General features: G+C 42.8%; 1 long non-coding RNA gene across 1 annotated transcript in view; it reads left to right on the top strand.

Moving 5' to 3' along the window:
* The window catches only part of LOC130540677 (uncharacterized), a 192,556-nt gene extending 186,546 nt beyond the window's left edge, over positions 1-6,010 (top strand). The window contains exons 3-4 of the long non-coding RNA XR_008954667.1: positions 2,657-2,741; positions 3,429-6,010. This is a non-coding gene — a long non-coding RNA (uncharacterized LOC130540677). The remainder of the gene's footprint in view (positions 1-2,656; positions 2,742-3,428) is intronic.
* The last annotated feature ends 2,505 nt before the right edge of the window (positions 6,011-8,515 follow it).

Here is an 8,515-nt window from a genome sequence, read left to right as displayed (position 1 = left end):
GAGATATCGCCATCCAAACCCTTGTAGGTCATGACAAAGTATTGTATTGTTATCCCAAGAGCTTTGGGAATTCACAGAGACGAGTGTGTTCCAATTCACATCCAAAAAGCTTATGTGAAAAACCTCTGTCCATTACTAGTTGTGTGAATTTGGGCAAGTAATTTATCCTGTCTGTGCCACGAATTCTTCATGTAAAATGACACCCGCCTTTTACTGTTGCTAGAAGAATTAAATGAGATAATGTTTTAAAATGCCCCAAACAATGCCTGGAGCACAGCAGGCTCTCAATGGACTCTAATGGGATTCAGCTCTGCATTTCCCATAGTATGACCATGTGGTCATCATAAGTGGTAAAAGAAAAAGAAAACACCCAAAGGGAATATAAAGGTTGCTAATAGAGAAGAAAAGATGTGGAAGTTGAGAAGGAGAAGTTACCGTGGTCTATAGACTCATTCCAGGATTGGTGCGAAGTAGGAGATAAGTGGGGGAGAGGCTCTGGGTTTTGAAATTGGACTTCAGAGACCTCTCACTTTTAATCTACAGCCCTTTGAAATGCTAGTCATGCATGAACAGCATCCTATGCACTCCAGCACTAATAAATTTTTCAGCAGCTCCACTTTGAATTGAGCCGAATGTCTAGAGCACAGTTATTCTCTGAACCATAAGAACAGTGATCACAGCAAACTCACAGTGAGGGAAGATTTGCTCAGTTTGGCGTTTGAAGCTTGCTAAAACCTTGGCTCAACCTGAATCTAATTCATACAGCTCCCTAACCTAAAGGATGCTTAAAACATTTTCCTGGCTCAATATCAAGCCCAGGCTCCCTAAGGCAGCCAGTCACCACCTCTCTCTTCCATGTCATCTCACTGCTCCTGGCCTTACACTTCGTGCTCTCATAGCAACCCTGAGTGACCTGGAGGCCCTCTTTCTCCCTACACACCAGTACATTCTCTAACCAGTTTCTTTGCTCAGAAGTGTCCTCTCCCCGCCTCGCCTGCACGATTGCACATGATTCCTACTCACCTCCACCAGGAAGCCTTCTCTGATGCCTCTGACTAGGAGAGGTACCCCTCTTTGCATAGCCTGCTCCACACATCATGTTAGAGTTCCTGGTTCCTCTTGATGACTCTGGGCTCTTTGTATCCATAGTATTCAGTGCCTGGCTTAGAGAAGGCTGTTGTTATCATGAGTGAGCCCTTTGATCCATGTAAACCGCTCACCCTCTGTCCCAGGGCTTACCATTCTTACTGGGATATGTCCCCTGCATTTTCAGAATGCCTGAAACTCTTGCTCGGTGTATTGTGTGCCTCTTTGTGTCACTGTGTATTTTGCTATCTGTTTAAGCCTTTCCCAAACACTGAGTATTTGGGAGAAAGACAGCAAGCAGCTTTTCCATCTCTATCCTCAAAACTTTAATTTAATGGCCAAACACATGGAGGTGCTTGATAAATAGCTGTCAGTAATGAGATGTTGATTTCTGTCTTCACTCTAGCTTCCACCCTTTTCCCATCAAATCCCACTCATCCTTAAGGTCTACCTCTTCCATGGATTGTTGCTTTTATTTTTCTTTAGAACACTTAGTCAATCACTGTACTTCACTTTTTTCTTATTATATTTTTATTTATTTATTTATTTATTTATTTATTTATTCTGATACAGGGTCTCACTCTGTCAATCATGGCTCACTGCAGCCTCGACCTCCAGGACTCAATCAATCCTCCCACCTCAGCCTCCCAAGTAGCTGGGACTACAGGCCTGTGCCACCATGCCCAGCTAATTTTTGTATTTTTTTGTAGAAACGAGGTTTTTTTCATGTTGCCCAGGATTTAACTGTTCTATGTATGTACATAAGGTATCTCATACAAGGTTTTTTTTTTTTTTACAAAATTGTCTGTGTCTCATATTCTTTTGTAGCACTCTCCCCTCTGATATGTAAAATCATTTTCCTTCTTAACCTTACCAGGTTGAGATGAACAGGAAAGGACATCATATAAAAGCAGGTGAATGCCTTGTGTATACATGTTTGGGAAAATATGAAGTGTAGGTCTGGTGGGTTTGGGGAGTGATAAGGAGAAAATGAAACTAAAAGGACATTTTATAGAAGCATATTTAAGGATTAGCTGCTTAAATAATTGTTGTATTCATTATCTTAATGAAAATGCTGAAAATACCTCAGGTGGAATAAAATGGGTCAAAAGTAAGAAAGACAAAAACATTAGTTTGACTAAAGAGGGCAGTGCTGTGTGGTGGTCAGACCTGTGGTGTCAAATGATCTGAGTTCCATTCCTTGCTCCTCCATTCACCATGAGACTTGGGCAAGTAACATCATTTCAAACCTCTGTATATCAGTAGTCATTTCAAACCCATTGTATAACAGGGCTGAGAGTACCTACCACATAGAGTTATTGCAACAATTACATGAGCTAATGCAGATTAATTCAAAGCCTGAGACAAATTAGCTTTTATTTTATTTTATTTTATTTTGGAGACAGGGTCTCGCTCTCTCACCCAGGCTGGAGTACAGAAGCATGATCTCGGCTCACTGCAGCCTTGACCTCCCAGCCTCAAGCAATTCTCCTGCCTCAGCCTCCCAAGTAGCTGGGCCCACAGTCATGTGCCACCACACCTGGCTAATTTTTATATTTTTTTTGTACAGATGAGGTTTCATGTGCTGCCCAGGATGAGCCACTGTGCCCGGCCAAATGAGCTATTTATGATGATCATAAAGACACAAGATAAGGGTAAGCATGCAAGAGATTGAAGTGTAGAATTACTGTTGGTCACCGGGGGTGGTGGCTCACACCTGAAGTACTAGCACTTTGGGAAGCTGAGGCAGGAGTATTGCTTGAGGTAAGAGTTCAAGACCAGCTTGGGCAATTAGCAAGACCCCAGTCTCTACAAAATATTTGAAAATTAACTGGGCATGGTGGCACATGCCTGTAGTCCCAGCTACTCAGGAGGCGGAGGTGGGAGGATCCCTTGAGCCCAGGAGTTCAAGGCTGCAGTGAGCTATGTTACCACCACTGCACTCCAGCCTGGGTGACAAAGCAAGACCCTGTCTCTTGAAAAAAACAAAAAAGAAAAAAACTATTACCATTGGTTAGTAATTAAGGAAGCAAGAGGCTTTTCATATGGAGCCAGCTGGGACCACAGCTACTTGGGGAGCTGAGGTGGGAGGATCGCTTGAGCCCGAGGCTATGGTAAGCTGAGATTGCACCACTGGACTACAGCCTGAGTGACAGAGCCAGACTCTGTCTCTAAAACAAAAACAATAGTACTTAACAGAACTACTGGGAGACGTAAGAGGTATAATAATTGTGGAATGCTCTTGGCATAATATCCATCATGCAGTAATTGCTCAATAATGTTAGTAAAATCTCCCAATGAGAAAGTTCAACATTATCTTCAACTCTTCTTTCTTGCTCCAGAAATCCAATCAGTTGCTACGTGCTGATGATTCTGATTCTGTCCCTGCAGTATCGCTTGCATGCACCTCCTCCTCCCTGTGCTCACTGCTGGAGAAAAGAGAACCTTGGCTGATGATTTATGGATCTACAAGTAATCGAAGCTTAACTGCCACAAAAATAACTTTATCCAGTCCTCCCCCGCTCCCCTGCACCTTCTCTAGTTAGCGCTGTAAGAACTTGGTTGCTCAGGTGGAAGGCATATAGATTGTATTGTATTTGAATAGCTCCCCAGGTAGCACAGTAATGTCTCTGCACTTGATTAAATAAGTCAGGTCAATTTTTCTGCACGTTTTCCTCCATTGCAGCACTAACATCCACATTTAATTTGTTGCCTTATTTAACACCATCATCTGCTTTCAGGGCAAAATAAATAAAAAGGAACAATGGCCGGCCAAGGTGGCTCATGTCTGTAATCCCAGCACTTTGGGAGGCTGAGGAGGGTGGATCACGAGGTCAGGAGTTCAAGACCAGCCTGGCTAACATGGTGAAACCCTGTCTCTACTACAAATACAAAAGTTAGCCAGGCACAGTGGCATGCGCCTGTAGTCCCAGCTACTCGGGAGACTGAGGCAGAAGAATCGCTTGAACTCGGGAGGCGGAGGTTACAGGGAGCCAAGATCATGCTGCTGCACTCTAGCCTGGGTGACAGAGCAAGATTCTGTCTCAAAAAAAAAAAAAAAAAGGAACAATTTGCCAGAGGAAAACCAGTTAGCTAAACCTGCTTTGCTTTGGCCAATCCCATGTTATATGTCAACTGTCTCATTACAATTTGTTTATTTACAGGGAAGCCGCCAGTGTCTAAGATGTAAGGCATTCAGAAAATTGTGCAGATGATGGATTCACAGTACCTAGAATCCCCATGACTCAGTTTTCCACAAATGTGCTATTTGGGGAAATGCACACAGATCAGCAACTATGCACTTTTGCTGGCAGCACAAACATTGCTGACACGCACTCTTCCAAATTGCAAGCAGTTTCCACAGTGAAAACAATGAGAACAGAATCACAGCATTAAACAGTTGGCCGGGAATTTTAGAGATAACTTAATCTACCCCTTTGTTCTGGACACAGTCCTGTTTTAAGCTGTTTTGAATAGATAGAAAGTCCATGTTATTTTAATAGGTCTTCATCAGTAACTGTCTTCAAATATGACCACTCTCCAAATTAGACAGTAATTCCTTCAGTCTGGACCAGACAGTAGGGTTTCCTAGCCCAGAGCATTTGTCGACTTTCTCTTGTTGGTAAACAGCCAATTTCAAGGGTTTACCCATCTCTTCCCTGTATGTCTCGGGATTAAATTCTGATCTGTCTCAGCTTGCCAGTGACTGGTTTGGAGGGGGAAAGTGACCCAGTTCTGTGAAATAAAACCGTGGCAGGTCAGGCAAGGGGAGCTCCTAGATGCTTTTCTTGCTCCTAAAAGAAGACCTGTAGAAAAGCAGGTCATAGCTGCCATAGCTCCCTTGCCTCCATGAAGAGAACCAGCCAAAGATAAGGCCATCATAATGATGGTGGCAGAGCACAGATATGGAAAAAATATGGGTCTTTTTTTTTTTTTTGAGACAGGGTCTCCCTCTGTCACCCAGGCTGGAGTACAGTGCCACAGTCTCCACTCATTGCAACCTCTGCCTGCCAGGCCCAAGTGATCCTCCCACCTTGGCCTCCTGAATAGCTGGGACTACAGGCTCATGCCACCATGCCCGGCTAATTTTTGTATTTTTTATACAGACAGGGTTTCACTATGTTGCCCAGGCTGGTCTCAACCTCCTGGGCTCAAATGATCTATCCACCTAGGCCTCCCAAAGCTCTGGGATTATAGGCATGAGCCATTGTGCCTGGCCAGAATCTGAGTCTTTGATAATATTATTGAGACGCTGAATCAACCAACCTGAAACCACCCTACCTCAGAATTTTTTTGCTATGTGAAATAGTAAAATGTCTTTAGTGTTTATAGATTGATGACTAGAAATCAGTGGCTTTTTTTGTTTTTTTTTTTTTTTTTGGTTGAGAATTTTACTGTAGAATGACATTCAAGATTCCATTCACAGGTAAAAGTCATTCCAGAGAATGGAACAATATTTGACATGCAAGCATTTAAAGAAAGGAGAGGTAAACAGTGGTATCTACTTCGGATTCACTGAGACCAAGCGTGCCAAGCTAAACATTCCTTTTTTGATAGGATTAGTAGATTACATGCCAGAGGAAGTCACCACCATCACATATTGGATTTCAGCAAGCATTTGATAAAATTGCTTATAATATTTTGGCCAATATTGGATGGAAAAATATTGAGGAGATGATGTAGTGCTGAAGAAAGACAAGATGCTGAGGAAGACAAGACTGGTTAACAGATCATGGCATTTTAAAGGTACAGTGACAGCCTTGAAAAAGAAAGAAATTCTGTCATTTGCAAAACAGAGATGGACTTAGGGAACATTATGCTAAGTGCAATAAGCCAGGCACAGAAAGACAAATACTGTATGTCTTCACTTATATTTGGAATCTAAAACAATCAAACTCATAGAAACAGAGAGTAGAATGGTGGTTACCAGAGGCTGGGGGCTGGGGGAATGAGGAGATGATGGTCAAAGTATACAGCCTCAGTTAGACAGGAGGAGCAAGGTTGTGTTTTGGTTTGGTTTTGAGATAAATTGCACTGCGTGGTGAAGGTAGTTAATAATCGTGTATAGTACTTTTCAAAATTGCTAAGACAGTAAATTTCCAATGTCTTCACCACAAAAAAAAAGTATTTGAGGTGATGTATATGTTATTTAGCTTGATTTAATTACTCCGCATTGTATTCATAAGTCATAACATCATGGGCTGGGCCTGGTGGCTCATGTCTATAATCCCAGCACTTTGGGAGGTCAAGGCGGTAGATCGCTTTGAGCCCAGGAGTTCAAGACCAGCCTGGGCAACATGGCAAAACCCTGTCTCTACCAAAATTACAAAAGCTAGCTGGGCTTGGTGGCGTGCACCTGTAGTCTCAGCTACTCGGGAGGCAGAGGTGGGAGGATTGCTTCAGCACGGGAGACAGAGGTTGCACTGAGCCGAGATTGTGCCACTGCACTCTAGCCTGGGTGACAAAGCCAGATCCTGTCTCAAAAAAAAAAAAGAAAAAGAGAACCATAACATCACTTTGTACCTCATAGGGATAGAAAGGGGGTGATCCCTTTTCTCCCCATCCTGAGGGTCCAAGCTGACACTCCTATAAAAAAGGACAGGTTAACAAGAGAAAAGCATACAAATTTATTTAATCATAGTTTTATATGACATGGGAGCCTTTAGAATGAAGACCCAAAGATACAGGTAAAACCATCCATTTTTATACTTAGGTTCCATGAAGAATGGACCGCAGTGTAGAACTGTGTTTGGACAGAAAAGGTATAATCTTATGGAAATAGACCGAGTGGGGAATCCCAGCAAGGCCTGTCTGTTAAGGTTCTTACTGGCCTCTCTGTGCAGCTGTCTTCCTTCCAGGTATGAGGCAGAACCCTTTTTGGAATGAGTGTCTTATGACCTATCGTTAAACAATGTAAGTCAGAGATTTCTTTATGGCCAGGTCTTACACAGGAAGGTCGGGGAGTGGCGGGAGGTTAGAGTAATGTTTTTAGGTTTTATGGCTGGCTTTGAGGAACAGGAGTTCTAGTTTCTATAACACACCTTGGGGAAGAAGGATTATAGTTTTTATGGCTAGCCTCAGGGGAGACTGATGGGCCAGAGACAGTAGGGAAGGAGAAGGTCAGAGAGAACTTGCTTCTGAGGCTACCTCTGAGGCCTTCACTTTGGGATATTGTTTTCTGAGCCACAACAATCTCATAAATATATACGACTATAATCTGTCAATTTACAATTAAAATAAATTAAAAAAAATAAAGATACTGTGACAGGTAACAAACAGATACATGGTTCAGGCAAACAAAGAGGATGGGGGAGGTTGGCAAGTGTCTAATGGGAATGGTGGGCACACTCATAAGTGGGCAGTGTACTTGAGTCAGGAGCAAATGGTAGTCCTCGGCAGGCAAGAATGGGCACCACAGAAAGATGGACAGGCCACAGGCTTGTAATTTTAGTATTGGGGTATGGGTGGGGAGAAGTCTCTGCATGAGGATATATGCGAAATGGATGAAAAGATCCCAAGTTTAAACATTTTTTTAAAAAAATATAAAGGTACTCCAGTTAGAGAATAATGGGGATAAAAAGCAGTTCATTGAAACAGTAATTTCAGAAAGCGTTGGCCAAGTGTGATGGCTCATGCCTATAATCCTAGCACTTTGGGAGGCCAAGGCAGGAGGATCACTTGGGGGCAGGAGTTCAAGACCAGCTACGAGTTTGGGCAACATAATGCGACATCATCTCTACTAAAAACAAACAAACAACAACAACAACAACAAAAACAAAAACAAAAACATTAGCTGGTTGTTGTCGCACATGCCTGTGGTCCCAGCTAGTCGGGAGGCTGAGGCAGGAGGATCACTTGAGCTGGGGAGGTCGAAGCTGCAGTGAGCTGTAATGATGCTGCAGCATTCCAGCCTGGGCCACAGAGTTAGACCCTGTCAAAAAAAAAGAAAAAGAAAAAGAAAAAAGAAAGGGTCACATGCATGGCAGAAGCTTGGCTGTTAGCCCTTGGACAAGGGCCAGCACTGTACAAGGAGGAATCACGATCCCGTGCTGAGTTCTAGATTTTTGGTCTGGAGACCTTCAAATTCTGAGTATTATCCCTAGACAAATGGGGGAGACCACGCCCGTAGAGAGAAGTCAGGTGGCCTAAGCTATAGAGAGGAGGGATACAAAGGGAAAGAATCAGGAAGTGCCTTATCCCCACGTAGGGTCAACCAGTAGGTCTATACCAGCTTTGTGGGAAAGCTCTTAATTATTTGTCTGAGAGCTTTGTCTATGACTCTGACCTATTCAAATAGTCATTATGAACTTGAATGAAAACAAGGATATGAAAATAAAATGTGTGAACAACACAGAGTTAGAGAAAACCTTTAATGCATTGGCTTCAATAATCAAAAAGTTGAGTGTAGTTAAACCTGGATAAGATTATC

The sequence above is a fragment of the Pan paniscus genome, chromosome 10, assembly GCF_029289425.2.
Source record: "Pan paniscus chromosome 10, NHGRI_mPanPan1-v2.0_pri, whole genome shotgun sequence".
NCBI classification, from domain to species: domain Eukaryota; kingdom Metazoa; phylum Chordata; class Mammalia; order Primates; family Hominidae; genus Pan; species Pan paniscus.
This window is presented reverse-complemented; position numbering and strand designations above follow the sequence as displayed.